Source organism: Ranitomeya variabilis, chromosome 5 (genome assembly GCF_051348905.1).
Source record: "Ranitomeya variabilis isolate aRanVar5 chromosome 5, aRanVar5.hap1, whole genome shotgun sequence".
NCBI lineage: Eukaryota > Metazoa > Chordata > Amphibia > Anura > Dendrobatidae > Ranitomeya > Ranitomeya variabilis.
In genome coordinates, this window is record NC_135236.1 from 39193233 (window position 1) to 39208023 (window position 14791).

The following is a 14791-nucleotide window of genomic DNA, read 5'->3' on the forward strand; positions in this document are numbered from 1 at the left end:
GACCTCGTGGCGCAATGGTAGCGCGTCTGACTCCAGATCAGAAGGTTGCGTGTTCAAATCATGTCGGGGTCAATAAACTCTTTCATCTTTTCATAACTTGATTGATGCTTGGGTTAAGATTGAAACGGAAACTACGGAAACTGCGTAATCCTACTAACAGTAGAATAACTCAACTTTGTTGCAACCTGGCAGCACAGGGTTTAACAAAGTATTTTATTTAAATTATATAGATTAATATCTTATCAACAATACTTTGACGAGAAATATCCTTTGGGAATTGAGTTCAAAGCATTAAAAAAATGAATCCACTGCGGGAACACCTAACAGTTTGTTCACGCCATTGTCATCTTTGAATTTGTAAGAGAAGAGGGATTATTACTAGATTTTTAATTTTAAACTGGAAATCAATGAATCCGAATGTGATGATCTGAATTCAGCCCTCGTTATGTCTTTTCTAAGCTGTGATTAAAAGTAGCAAATTTCCAGATGGGGTCCATATATTATCTCATGCACTTTTCATGTGAAGTATTGCAGCAAACATGCTTTTCAACTGACCTTGTGCACAATGGTAGCACTTCTGACTCAAGATCATAAGGTTGCATGTTGATATCACATCAGGTTCAAGTAGCTCTTTCGTCTATTCATAACTTGATAGATGATTGTGTTAAGATTGAAAACGGAAACTGCGTAATTCTACTGACAATAGAATAATTCGACTTTGTTGCCACCTGTAGGCAAAGTGTTTAAAAAAGGTGTTTTATTTAAATTATGTAGATTAAAATCTTATCAACAATACTTTGGTGAGAAATATCATTTGAGAATTGAGTTCAAAACATTAAAAAAATCCATGCCGGGAACAGCTAACACTTTGTTCATGCCATTGTCATCTTTGAATTTGTAAGAGAAGAGGGATTATTACTAGATTTTTAATTTTAAACTGGAAATCAATGAATCCGAAAGTGATGATCTTAATTCAGCCCTCTTTATGTCTTTTCTAAACTGTGATTGAAAGTGGCAAATTTCGAGATGGCTTCCATATATTATCTCATGCACTTTTCTTGAGAAGTACTGGAGCACACATGCTTTTCAACTGACCTCGTGGCGCAACGGTAGCGCGTCTGACTCCAGATCAGAAGGTTGCGTGTTCAAATCACGTCGGGGTCAATTAACTCTTTCATCTTTTCATAACTTGATTGATGCTTGGGTTAAGATTGAAACGGAAACTGCGTAATCCTACTAAGGATGTGCACACGTCAGGCTTTTTCCTCAGGTTTTGTAGCCAAAACCAGGAGTGGAACAATTAGAGGAAAAGTATAATAGAAACATATGCACCACTTCTGCATTTATCACCCACTCCTGGTTTTGGCTACAAAACCTGAGGAAAAAGCCTGACAAAATCCTGACAAAAACCTGACAAAATCCTGACGTGTGCACATAGCCTCACAGTAGAATAACTCAACTTTGTTGCAACCTGGCAGCACAGGGTTTAACAAAGTGTTTTATTTAAATTATATAGATTAATATCTTATCAACAATACTTTGACGAGAAATATCCTTTGGGAATTGAGTTCAAAGCATTAAAAAAATGAATCCAATGCGGGAACACCTAACAGTTTGTTTACGCCATTGTCATCTTTGAATTTGTAAAAGAAGAGGGATTATTACTAGATTTTTAATTTTAAACTTGAAATCAATGAATCCGAATGTGATGATCTTAATTCAGCCCTCTTTATGTCTTTTCTAAGCTGTGATTAAAAGTAGCAAATTTCCAGATGGGGTCCATATATTATCTCATGCACTTTTCATGAGAAGTATTGCAGCACTTCTGACTCAAGGTCAGAAGGTTGCATGTTGATATCACATCAGGGTCAAGTAGCTCTTTCGTCTATTCTTAACTTGATAGATGATTGTGTTAAGATTGAAAACGGAAACTGCGTAATTCTACTGACAATAGAATAATTCGACTTTGTTGCCACCTGTAGGCAAAGTGTTTAAAAAAGGTGTTTTATTTAAATTATGTAGATTAAAATCTTATCAACAATACTTTGGTGAGAAATATCATTTGAGAATTGAGTTCAAAACATAAAAAAATAATCCATGCCGGGAACAGCTAACACTTTGTTCATGCCATTGTCATCTTTGAATTTGTAAGAAAAGAGAGTTTATTACTAGATTTTACATTTTAAACTGGAGAACCCTGAATCTGAATGTCATGATCTTAATTCATCCTTGTTTATATCTTTCCCAAAATGTCATTAAAAGTAGCAAATTTCCAGATGGCTTTTTATATATTATCTCATGCACTTTTCATGAGAAGTAATGGAGCACACATGCTTTCCCATCGACCTCGTGGTGCAACGGTAGCGCGTCTGACTCCTGATCAAAAGGTTGCGTGTTTAAATCACGTCGGGGTCAGTTAACTCTTTCATCTTTTCATAACTTGATTTATGCTTGGGTTAAGATTGAAACAGACACTGCGTAATCCTACTGACAATAGAATAACTCAACTTTGTTGCCACCTGTCAGTGCTGGGTTTAAAAATGAGTTTGATTTAAATTATATAGATTAATATCTTATCAACAATACTTTGGTGAGAAATATCATTTGAGAATTGAGTTCAAAACATAAAAAAAATCCATGCCGGGAACAGCTAACACTTTGTTCATGCCATTGTCATCTTTGAATTTGTAAGAGAAGAGGGATTATTACTAGATTTTTAATTTTAAACTGGAAATCAATGAATCCGAAAGTGATGATCTTAATTCAGCCCTCTTTATGTCTTTTCTAAACTGTGATTGAAAGTAGCAAATTTCGAGATGGCTTCCATATATTATCTCATGCACTTTTCTTGAGAAGTACTGGAGCACACATGCTTTTCAACTGACCTCGTGGCGCAACGGTAGCGCGTCTGACTCCAGATCAGAAGGTTGCGTGTTCAAATCACGTCTGGGTCAATTAACTCTTTCATCTTTTCATAACTTGATTGATGCTTGGGTTAAGATTGAAACGGAAACTGCGTAATCCTACTAAGGATGTGCACACGTCAGGCTTTTTCCTCAGGTTTTGTAGCCAAAACCAGGAGTGGAACAATTAGAGGAAAAGTATAATAGAAACATATGCACCACTTCTGCATTTATCACCCACTCCTGGTTTTGGCTACAAAACCTGAGGAAAAAGCCTGACAAAATCCTGACAAAAACCTGACAAAATCCTGACGTGTGCACATAGCCTCACAGTAGAATAACTCAACTTTGTTGCAACCTGGCAGCACAGGGTTTAACAAAGTGTTTTATTTAAATTATATAGATTAATATCTTATCAACAATACTTTGACGAGAAATATCCTTTGGGAATTGAGTTCAAAGCATTAAAAAAATGAATCCAATGCGGAAACACCTAACAGTTTGTTTACGCCATTGTCATCTTTGAATTTGTAAAAGAAGAGGGATTATTACTAGATTTTTAATTTTAAACTTGAAATCAATGAATCCGAATGTGATGATCTTAATTCAGCCCTCTTTATGTCTTTTCTAATCTGTGATTAAAAGTAGCAAATTTCCAGATGGGGTCCATATATTATCTCATGCACTTTTCATGAGAAGTATTGCAGCACTTCTGACTCAAGGTCAGAAGGTTGCATGTTGATATCACATCAGGGTCAAGTAGCTGTTTCGTCTATTCTTAACTAGTGTTGAGCATTCCGATACCGCAAGTATCGGGTATCGGCCGATACTTGCGGTATCGGAATTCCGATACCGGGATTCCGATACTTGCCGCGTATCGGATACCGGAATCGGAAGTTCCAAGATTCAAAATGCAGAAATTCAGCCAATGAGAATGATTCCAAGTGTGGGCACATCCTGTTTAGCATGGAGGGCATGAAACTACTGGCAAGGCTGTGATTGGCTGCTGAAATGATGTCATGCTGCAGTTTAAAAGTCGCTGGCGCCATTTTGCGATCACTCTGCTGTGAATTCAGTTAGTGACAGGACGCTGTTTGCTGACTGAGGGACAGTTTAGAGATAGCGATTTGCTTCTTTGTGCTTTCCAAAGGCTAATTTAGCAACCGCTGTGTTCACCTACTATTCACCTTGCTTTTGCCTTGTAGCGCTGTTTTCACAGCGATCTGCAAGGTCTGTGTGTGTGTGTGTGTGAGTGCAGCCCACTCTCTAGTCTGAGTGCAGCCACATAGGCCATCCATAGCTGGTTGTATTCAGTTCAGGGAGGGTGGTTCATTGCCTCATACTGTTCTTTTTTTTTTTTTTTTTTTTTTTTTCAAGTAGTGTAGTCTGCTGCTAATTTATTCAAAAAAATCCTATTAGTGTCTTTCCACCCGTCTCCAGCTAATTTGTGGAAAAACACTACATAGGATAAAGTAGAGGAGGGTTTTTGGGCCTTGCAGCGCCGTTTACGGCTGTCTGCACGGTCTCCGTGTGACTGCAGCTCGCCCTGTAGTCTCTGAGCAGCCATAGCCTGGTTGTCTCCAGCTCAGGGTTGTTCACTGCGTCATACCGCCAAATCAATTTTCATTTTTTTTCAAGTAGTGTAGTCTTCTGCTAATTTATTTAAAAAAATCCTATTAGTGTCTTTCCACCCGTCTCCAGCTAATTTGTGGAAAAACACTACATAGGATAAAGTAGAGGAGGGTTTTTGGGCCTTGCAGCGCCGTTTACGGCTGTCTGCACGGTCTCCGTGTGATTGCAGCTCGCCCTGTAGTCTGTGAGCAGCCATAGCCTGGTTGTCTCCAGCTCAGGGTTGTTCACTGCGTCATACCGCCAAATCAATTTTCTTTTTTTTTCAAGTAGTGTAGTCTGCTGCTAGTTTATTTAAAAAAATCCTATTAGTATCTTTCCACCCGTCTCCAGCTAATTTGTGGAAAAACACTACATAGGATAAAGTAGAGGAGGGTTTTTGGGCCTTGCAGCGCCGTTTACGGCTGTCTGCACGGTCTCCGTGTGATTGCAGCTCGCCCTGTAGTCTGTGAGCAGCCATAGCCTGGTTGTCTCCAGCTCAGGGTTGTTCACTGCGTCATACCGCCAAATCAATTTTCTTTTTTTTTCAAGTAGTGTAGGTTGCTGCTAATTTATTAAAAAAAATCCTATTAGTGTCTTTCCACCCGTCTCCAGCTAACTTGTGGAAAAACACTACATAGGATAACGTAGAGGAGGGTTTTTGGGCCTTGCAGCGCCGTTTACGTCTGTCTGCACAGTCTCCGTGTGACTGCAGCTCTATCTGTTGTCAGTTCAGCCCCCAAAAAAGAAATAAATAATAAAGTTCACCAAACACACCAGTTACACCACTTTACATTTGTGTAGGCCACATTAGCTCATATTAAAGTCTAGTCCACACTTTAGAAAATTAGTGTTTCTTATACCTGTTAGGAGGAGTTGCTCAGGAATAAGCACACAAATCCGTTAGTACTTTTCTGCTTATCTTTATCAGTCAACCAAGATGAAGAAGGCAGTGAGTAAGGCACGTGGGCGTAGGAGCCGTCGCGGAGCAGGGAGGGGACGTGGGGATTCTGTGCCTGCTGCGGGCACCGGTGACTCATCAGCACCCACTTTCACCAGGCAACAGTCATTCATGCGCAGCTTTGTGTCAGAGCGCCGTACACCGCTGCTGCGTGAAGAACAAATTGAAGCTGTTGTCGGATGGATGGCAGCTAATGCATCAACTTCCATTAGTGCCACATCCTCTCAGACACAGAGCACTGGAGAGCAGCCATCTGTCTCTTCACCACCTGCCAAATTGCCCAGGCAGACAGAGAGCCCAGGACAGGAGCCGTCTCTACTTCTGTTCTCTGAATCTCTTGGCTTGGAAACAGGGGGCCAGCCAAGCAGCATTGGAGAAATGGAAGAAGAGGCAGGGTGCAGTGATGCCCAACAGCTTTTTCTGTCTTCCTCTGAAGAGGCGGGTGGGCCAGTGGCTCCGGTCACCACATCGCAGGCCGCATCAGCTGATGATGACACTCAGGTGCCACTTACTGGTGCGTGCTCTGCTGCTGAGACTACCCAGGAGGAGCAGTTGGGGGCAGAGGGTAGTGTAGATGATGAGGTCCTCGACCCATCTTAGCGTGAGGGACAGGAAGGTGGTGGGAGCAGCTCTGAGGAAGAGATTCCCCGTACGGCCCAAAGAGGGAGAGGGAGGGGGAAGACTGCGGATCCTGCAGCCTCCGCTTTGGCACCCGTTAGGAGCATGTCTCTTCCAAAAGCCAAAAAGGGCGCTCCCAAGACTTGCAGTGCCTGGTCCTTTTTTGACACAGTTGCAGATGACATTTGCTATGTCAGATGCAAGGTGTGTCATCAAAAAGTCAAAAGAGGTCGAAATGTCAGCAACCTCAATACCTCCAACATGTGGAAACATGTGCGCAACAGGCACCCGGCGGAGTTAGAAAAACACACTGAAGAGGTAGGCCAACCAACAGCGGCAGCTACCACCTCTTCAGCTCGTGTTGCCTCTTCCTCTAGCTCACACGCAGCTGGTTCGGCTTCCTCCCAGGATCGCCGTGGAAGAACCTCTGGCCCTGTTGTCCAGAGACCCGCTGTAATTCCACCCGCAGCACCACTTTCCCAGTCATCCACACACTCCCAGCCCAGTCTACAGCCATCGGTAGTTCAGGCATGGGAGAAAAGGCGGCCTTTCTCGTCAAACCACCCACGAGCACAGGCTCTGACTGCAGGCATTGCCAAACTTCTGTCACTGGAAATGCTGTCATTCAGGCTGGTGGAGACTGACAGCTTCCGTGACTTGATGTCATTGGCAGTCCCACAGTACAATGTGCCCAGCCGCTTTTACTTCAGCAGGCAAGCCGTCCCTGCCCTGCACAAGCATGTGGAGGGACACATAAAACACGCGCTACTGAACGCCGTCAGTAGCAAGGTCCACCTCACCACCGATGCGTGGACCAGTCAACATGGACAGGGGCGATACCTTTCCCTCACTGCCCATTGGGTTAATGTCGTTGAGCCGGGTACAGACCGTGCGAGTGGCGCAGGACGTGTCCTGCCCACTCCAAGGATTGCAGGAATCCATTCTGTACGCATTGACTCCTCCTCTTACACCAGTTCCTCAGAATCATCGCTGCAGGAGCCGTCACAGTCCACCTCCACATGGACCCGTGATGAACGTGTACCTGTTACGACCGACATGAGCACAGCCGTGGCCAAACGTCAACAGGCCGTCTTGAAATTAATTTTTTTGGGGAATCGTAGCCACACAGCGCAGGAGCTCTGGAATGCCATCAAGCAGGAGAGCGATGTGTGGTTTGTGCCAGCGAATCTCCAGCCAGGCATGGTAGTGTGTGATAATGGCCAAAATCTGGTGGCAGCTCTGGGCCTCGGCAACCTCACTCACATCCCATGTCTGGCACATGTGCTCAATTTGGTCGTGCAGAGCTTTTTGAGGGACTATCCGGATCTTGATGCACTGCTGCACAAGGTCCGCCTAGAGTGTGCTCACTTGCGGCGTTCCAGCACGGCAAAAGCGCACATTGCGGCTCTGCAGCGCCGACACCGCCTGCCGGAACATCGCATCATATGTGACCTACCTACCAGGTGGAATTCCACGTTACATATGTTGGAGCGGTTGTGTGAGCAGCAGCAAGCTGTAATGGAGTACCAGCTGCTTCAGGCGCAAAGAAGTCGCAGTCAGCGCCGTACAGACTTCACAACCACAGAGTGGGCCACTATGAATGACGTCTGCCAGGTTTTGCGTCCCTTTGATTATTCCACGCGGATGGCGAGTGCAGATGATGCACTAGTCAGCATGACTGTCCCCCTTATCTGCCTGCTTGAAAAATCACTGCAAGCGCTAAGGGATGATGTTGTGGAAGAGGTGGAGGATGAGGATTCACCATTTCCATCATCTTCTGGACAGTCAGCGCCACGTGGTTCCTCACAAACGCGTAGGCAGGGGACAGTTTGTGAGGAGGATGAGGAGGAGTCAATGGAGGAGGAAGACATCCGTCCAGAGGAGGGAGTTACCGAATTGTCCAGTACTCAGTGTGTACAGCGAGGGTGGGGTGATGACGAGCAGGCAGAGATCACGCCTCCAGCAGGGGACAGCGTTTCTTGGGCAGTTGGCAGTCTGCAGCACATGGTGGATTACATGCTGCAGTGCCTGAGAAACGACCGCCGCATCGCCCACATTCTCAACATGTCTGATTATTGGGTGTTCACCCTCCTCGATCCTCGCTACCGGGACAACGTAGAAAGCCTCATCACACCGTTGAACCGGGAGCGAAAAATGCGGGAGTACCAAGACACACTGGTGAATTCCATCATCTTCTCCATTCCAACTGAGAGAAGTGCTGCTAGTGCATTCCAAAGCAGCTCAGTGCGTCCAGGCAGTGGTGGAGGCTCTGCACAAAGAGGGAGCAGAAGCAGTGCCTCTGCCCAAGGCAAGACCAGTATGGCCCAACTGTGGCACAGTTTTCTGTGCCCCCCACAAAAGTCTACACCATCACAGACGGCTCCAGTCAGCAGGAGGCAACGGTTCCGTCAGATGGTGACAGACTACATGTCTTGCCCTCTTGCTGTACTCCCAGACGGCTCTTCCCCTTTCAAGTTTTGGGTCTCAAAGCTGGATACATGGCCAGAGCTAAGCCAGTATGCATTGGAGGTGCTGTCTTGCCCTGCGGCCAGTGTATTATCGGAACGTGTCTTTAGTGCTGCAGGTGGTGTACTAACTGACCGTCGCATGCGACTATCCTCCGATAACGTTGACCGGCTTACTTTCCTGAAAATGAACAAGGCCTGGATCTCGCAGGAATTTGCCACTCCTCCTCCTGATTAAATAATTAGGTCACTGTATACGTTATCCAGGTCTCCTGTTGTGTTCATCTTTCTACCACCTGAACTTAAATTCCTGGGCTCCAACACCGCCAGTTGAGGCTCAGAAGTGCCGTCTGCACAGTCAAAACATACGACCCAGTGTTATTGGGTTTCAGTAATGTCAGCTGATCCCCAGCTGTGTAGCCGGCAATGTGTCATGCGACCGCCACGCTGACACAACAACTGAAATGTAAGGGAATCTGTCCCCCCCCCCAAGGCGTTTGTTGCTGAAAGAGCCACCTTGTGCAGCAGTAATGCTGCACAAGGAAAAGGTAGCTATTTTTGTTTAGCTCCTTGCACACGCAGAACTTAACACTTATAAAATGTGTCCACTGATACCGTAAAACCGTCCCGGAGGTGGGACTTTCCTTCGTAATGTGACGCAGCACAGCCGTCATTCCTACTCCCCCGGCGCCGCGCACCGGCTCCTCAGCGTTGTTTGATTCCGTCCCGGAGCCTGCGCTGTTATGTTATCCCGTGGCCAGGCATACTTAGCGCTGCCCGTCTTCTGGCATCATTTGGTGTCAGGATGGCTGTCATGTTCTCAATGGCAAGAGAACATAGCATCAGCATATATAGGAACTAGCTCTTGGAAGATGGGAACTGAGCTGACCATGAACTAAACCTAACGCACAACTAGCAGTGGCCGGGTAGCATGCCTACGTTGATTCTAGATGCCCAGCACCAGCCGGAGGACTAAATAATGCTAGCAGAGGAAAATATTAGTCCTAGCTCACCTCTAGAGAAATACCCCGAAAGGAGACAGAGGCCCCCCACATGTATTGGCGGTGAATTAAGATGAAATAACAAACGTAGTATGAAAATAGGTTTAGCAAATTTGAGGTCCACTTACTACATAGCAGAAGACAGAAAGGACACTTTCATGGTCAGCTGAAAACCCTATCAAAACAACATCCAGGAATTACTTTAAAACTCTGGCATTAACTCATAACACCAGAGTGGCAATTCCTGTTCACAAGAGCTTTCCAGACACAGTAACGAAACTACAGCTGTGAACTGGAACAAAAATGCAAAAACAAACATGGACAAGAGTCCAACTTATCTAGTAGTTGTCTAGGAGCAGGAACAAGCACAGAGAGGCTTCTGATAACATTGCTGACCGGCAAGCAACTAACAGAGCAGCAAGGTTATATAGCGACTCCCACATCTTGATGGGAACAGGTGAACAGAGAAGATGAAAACACCAGTTCAATTCCACCAGTAGCCACCGGGGGAGCCCAGAATCCAAATTCACAACAGTACCCCCCCCTCAAGGAGGGGGCACCGAACCCTCACCAGAACCACCAGGGCGATCAGGATGGGCCCTATGAAAGGCACGAACCAGATCAGAGGCATGAACATCAGATGCATTCACCCAAGAATTATCCTCCTGGCCGTATCCCTTCCACTTGACCAGATACTGGAGTCTCCGTCTGGAAACACGAGAGTCTAAGATTTTCTCCACAACGTACTCCAACTCACCCTCAACCAACACCGGAGCAGGAGGCTCAACGGAAGGCACAACCGGTACCTCATACCTGCGCAATAATGACCGATGAAAAACGTTATGAATAGAGAAGGATGCAGGGAGGTCCAAACGGAAGGAAACAGGGTTAAGAATCTCCAATATCTTATACGGGCCGATGAACCGAGGCTTAAACTTAGGAGAAGAGACCCTCATAGGGACAAAACGAGAAGACAACCACACCAAATCCCCAACACAAAGCCGAGGACCAACACGACGGTGGCGGTTGGCAAAAAGCTGAGTCTTCTCCTGGGACAACCTCAAATTGTCCACCACCTGCCCCCAGATCTGATGCAATCTCTCCACCACAGCATCCACTCCAGGACAATCCGAAGATTCCACCTGACCAGAGGAAAATCGAGGATGAAACCCCGAATTACAGAAAAACGGGGACACCAAAGTGGCAGAGCTGGCCCGATTATTGAGAGCGAACTCTGCCAATGGCAAAAAAGCAACCCAATCATCCTGGTCAGCAGACACAAAACACCTCAGATATGTCTCCAGGGTCTGATTAGTCCGCTCGGTCTGGCCATTCGTCTGAGGATGGAAAGCGGACGAAAAAGATAAATCTATGCCCATCCTAGCACAGAATGCCCGCCAAAATCTAGACACGAATTGGGTCCCTCTGTCAGAAATGATATTCTCAGGAATACCATGCAAACGAACAACATTTTGAAAAAACAGAGGAACCAACTCGGAAGAAGAAGGCAACTTGGGCAGAGGAACCAAATGGACCATCTTAGAGAAACGGTCACACACCACCCAGATGACAGACATCTTCTGAGAAACAGGCAGATCTGAAATAAAATCCATCGAGATGTGCGTCCAAGGCCTCTTAGGAATGGGCAAGGGCAACAATAATCCACTAGCCCGAGAGCAACAAGGCTTGGCCCGAGCACAAACGTCACAAGACTGCACAAAGCCTCGCACATCTCGTGACAGGGAAGGCCACCAGAAGGACCTTGCCACCAAATCCCTGGTACCAAAAATGCCAGGATGACCTGCCAACGCAGAAGAATGAACCTCAGAGATGACTCTACTGGTCCAATCATCAGGAACAAACAGTTTATCAGGTGGGCAACGATCCGGTCTATCCACCTGAAACTCCTGCAAGGCCCGCCGCAGGTCTGGAGAAACGGCTGACAATACCACTCCATCCTTAAGGATACCTGTGGGCTCAGAGTTACCAGGCGAGTCAGGCTCAAAACTCCTAGAAAGGGCATCCGCCTTAACATTCTTAGAACCCGGTAGGTATGACACCACAAAATTAAACCGAGAGAAAAATAATGACCAGCGCGCCTGTCTAGGATTCAGGCGCCTGGCGGTCTCAGGATAAATCAAGTTTTTGTGGTCAGTCAATACCACCACCTGATGTCTGGCCCCCTCAAGCCAATGGCGCCACTCCTCAAAAGCCCACTTCATGGCCAAAAGCTCCCGATTCCCAACATCATAATTCCGCTCAGCAGGCGAAAATTTACGGGAAAAGAAGGCACAAGGCCTCATCACGGAGCAGTCAGAACTTTTCTGCGACAACACTGCCCCAGCTCCGATCTCAGAAGCGTCGACCTCAACCTGAAAAGGTAGAGCAACATCAGGCTGACGCAACACAGGGGCAGAGGTAAAACGGCGCTTAAGCTCCCGAAAGGCCTCCACAGCGTCAGGGGACCAATCAGCAACATCAGCACCCTTCTTAGTCAAATCGGTCAATGGCTTAGCAATATCCGAAAAACCAGCAATAAATCGACGATAAAAGTTAGCAAAGCCCAAAAATTTCTGAAGACTCTTAAGAGAAGAGGGCTGCGTCCAATCACAAATAGCTTGAACCTTGACAGGATACATTTCAATGGAAGAGGGAGAAAAAATATATCCCAAAAAGGAAATCCTCTGTACCCCAAAAACACACTTAGAACCCTTCACACACAAAGAATTAGACCGCAAAACCTGGAAAACCCTCCTGACTTGCTGGACATGAGAGTCCCAGTCATCCGAAAAAATCAGAATATCATCCAGATACACAATCATAAATTTATCCAAATAATCGCGAAAAATATCATGCATAAAGGACTGGAAAACTGACGGAGCATTTGAAAGACCAAAAGGCATCACTAAATACTCAAAGTGGCCCTCGGGCGTATTAAATGCGGTTTTCCACTCATCCCCCTGCCTGATTCGCACCAAATTATACGCCCCACGAAGGTCAATCTTAGAGAACCACTTGGCCCCCTTTATGCGAGCAAACAAATCAGTCAGCAACGGCAATGGGTATTGATATTTTACAGTGATTTTATTCAAAAGCCGATAATCGATACATGGTCTCAAAGAGCCGTCTTTTTTTGACACAAAGAAAAAACCGGCTCCTAAGGGAGATGACGATGGACGAATATGTCCCTTTTCCAAGGACTCCTTTATATATTCTCGCATAGCAGCATGTTCAGGCACAGACAGATTAAATAAACGACCCTTTGGGTATTTACTACCCGGGATTAAATCTATGGCACAATCGCACTCTCGGTGCGGAGGTAATGAACCAAGCTTGGATTCTTCAAAGACGTCACGATAGTCAGACAGGAACTCAGGAATTTCAGAGGGAATAGATGATGAAATGGAAACCACAGGTACATCCCCATGAGCCCCCTTACATCCCCAGCTCAACACAGACATAGCTCTCCAGTCGAGGACTGGGTTGTGAGATTGCAGCCAAGGCAATCCTAGCACCAAATCATCATGTAGATTATACAGCACCAGAAAGCGAATAATCTCCTGGTGATCCGGATTAATACGCATAGTTACTTGTGTCCAGTATTGTGGTTTATTATTAGCCAATGGGGTGGAGTCAATCCCCTTCAGAGGAATAAGAGTCTCCAAAGGCTCTAAATCATACCCACAGCGTTTGGCAAAGGACCAATCCATAAGACTCAAAGCGGCGCCAGAGTCGACATAGGCGTCCGTGGTAATAGATGACAAAGAGCAAATCAAGGTCACAGATAGAATAAACTTAGACGGTAAGGTGCAAATGGAAACAGATTTATCAAGCTTTTTAGTGCGCTTAGAGCATGCTGATATAACATGAGTAGAATCACCACAATAGAAACACAACCCATTTTTCCGTCTAAAATTCTGCCGCTCGCTTCGGGACAGAATTCTATCACACTGCATACTCTCTGGCGACTTCCCAGTGGACACCGCCAGATGGTGCACTGGTTTGCGCTCCCGCAAACGCCTATCGATCTGAATAGCCATTGTCATGGACTCATTCAGACCCGCAGGCACAGGGAACCCCACCATAACATCCTTAATGGCATCAGAGAGACCCTCTCTGAAAGTCGCCGCCAGGGCGCACTCATTCCACTGAGTAAGCACAGACCATTTACGGAATCTTTGACAGTAAATTTCCGCTTCATCTTGCCCCTGAGATAGGGACATCAAAGTTTTTTCTGCCTGAAGCTCCAAATGAGGTTCGTCATAAAGCAACCCCAAGGCCAGAAAAAACGCATCCACATTGAGCAACGCAGGATCCCCTGGTGTCAATGAAAAAGCCCAGTCTTGAGGGTCGCCCCGGAGCAAGGAAATCACAATCCTGACCTGCTGTGCAGGGTCTCCGGCAGAGCGAAATTTCAGGGACAAAAATAATTTGCAATTATTTCGAAAATTCTGAAACCCAGATCTATTCCCCGAGAAAAATTCCGGCCAAGGAATTCTCGGCTCAGATACAGGTGCATGACAAACAAAGTCTTGCAAATTTTGTACCTTCGTGGCGAGATTATTCAAACCTGCAGTTACACTCTGAAGATCCATTACAAACAGGTGGACACAGAGCCATTCAAGGGTTAAGAGGAGGTAAGAAGCAGCTAGACAGCAATTAAGGGCTAGGCAGCAAAACTCTGAGGGGAAAAAAAAAAAAAAAAATTCCCTTAAACACTTCTTTTTCTCCTGCTTCAGCCCAAACAATTAACACTTTGTGGGCCGGTCAAACTGTCATGTTCTCAATGGCAAGAGAACATAGCATCAGCATATATAGGAACTAGCTCTTGGAAGATGGGAACTGAGCTGACCATGAACTAAACCTAACGCACAACTAGCAGTGGCCGGGTAGCATGCCTACGTTGATTCTAGATGCCCAGCACCAGCCGGAGGACTAAATAATGCTAGCAGAGGAAAATATTAGTCCTAGCTCACCTCTAGAGAAATACCCCGAAAGGAGACAGAGGCCCCCCACATGTATTGGCGGTGAATTAAGATGAAATAACAAACGTAGTATGAAAATAGGTTTAGCAAATTTGAGGTCCACTTACTACATAGCAGAAGACAGAAAGGACACTTTCATGGTCAGCTGAAAACCCTATCAAAACAACATCCAGGAATTACTTTAAAACTCTGGCATTAACTCATAACACCAGAGTGGCAATTCCTGTTCACAAGAGCTTTCCAGACACAG

General features: G+C 45.7%; 4 non-coding genes across 4 annotated transcripts; all 4 read left to right on the top strand.

Moving 5' to 3' along the window:
- On the top strand, nt 1-72 carry TRNAW-CCA (transfer RNA tryptophan (anticodon CCA)). Its single transcript has one exon. It is a non-coding gene; the product is annotated as a tRNA-Trp (tRNA).
- A 1020-nt stretch (nt 73-1092) lies between these two features.
- TRNAW-CCA (transfer RNA tryptophan (anticodon CCA)) lies at nt 1093-1164 on the top strand. The gene has a single exon. It is a non-coding gene; the product is annotated as a tRNA-Trp (tRNA).
- Nucleotides 1165-2343: 1179 nt separating this feature from the next.
- On the top strand, nt 2344-2415 carry TRNAR-CCU (transfer RNA arginine (anticodon CCU)). The gene has a single exon. It is a non-coding gene; the product is annotated as a tRNA-Arg (tRNA).
- A 467-nt stretch (nt 2416-2882) lies between these two features.
- Nucleotides 2883-2954, top strand: TRNAW-CCA (transfer RNA tryptophan (anticodon CCA)). The gene has a single exon. It is a non-coding gene; the product is annotated as a tRNA-Trp (tRNA).
- Nucleotides 2955-14791: the final 11837 nt, after the last annotated feature.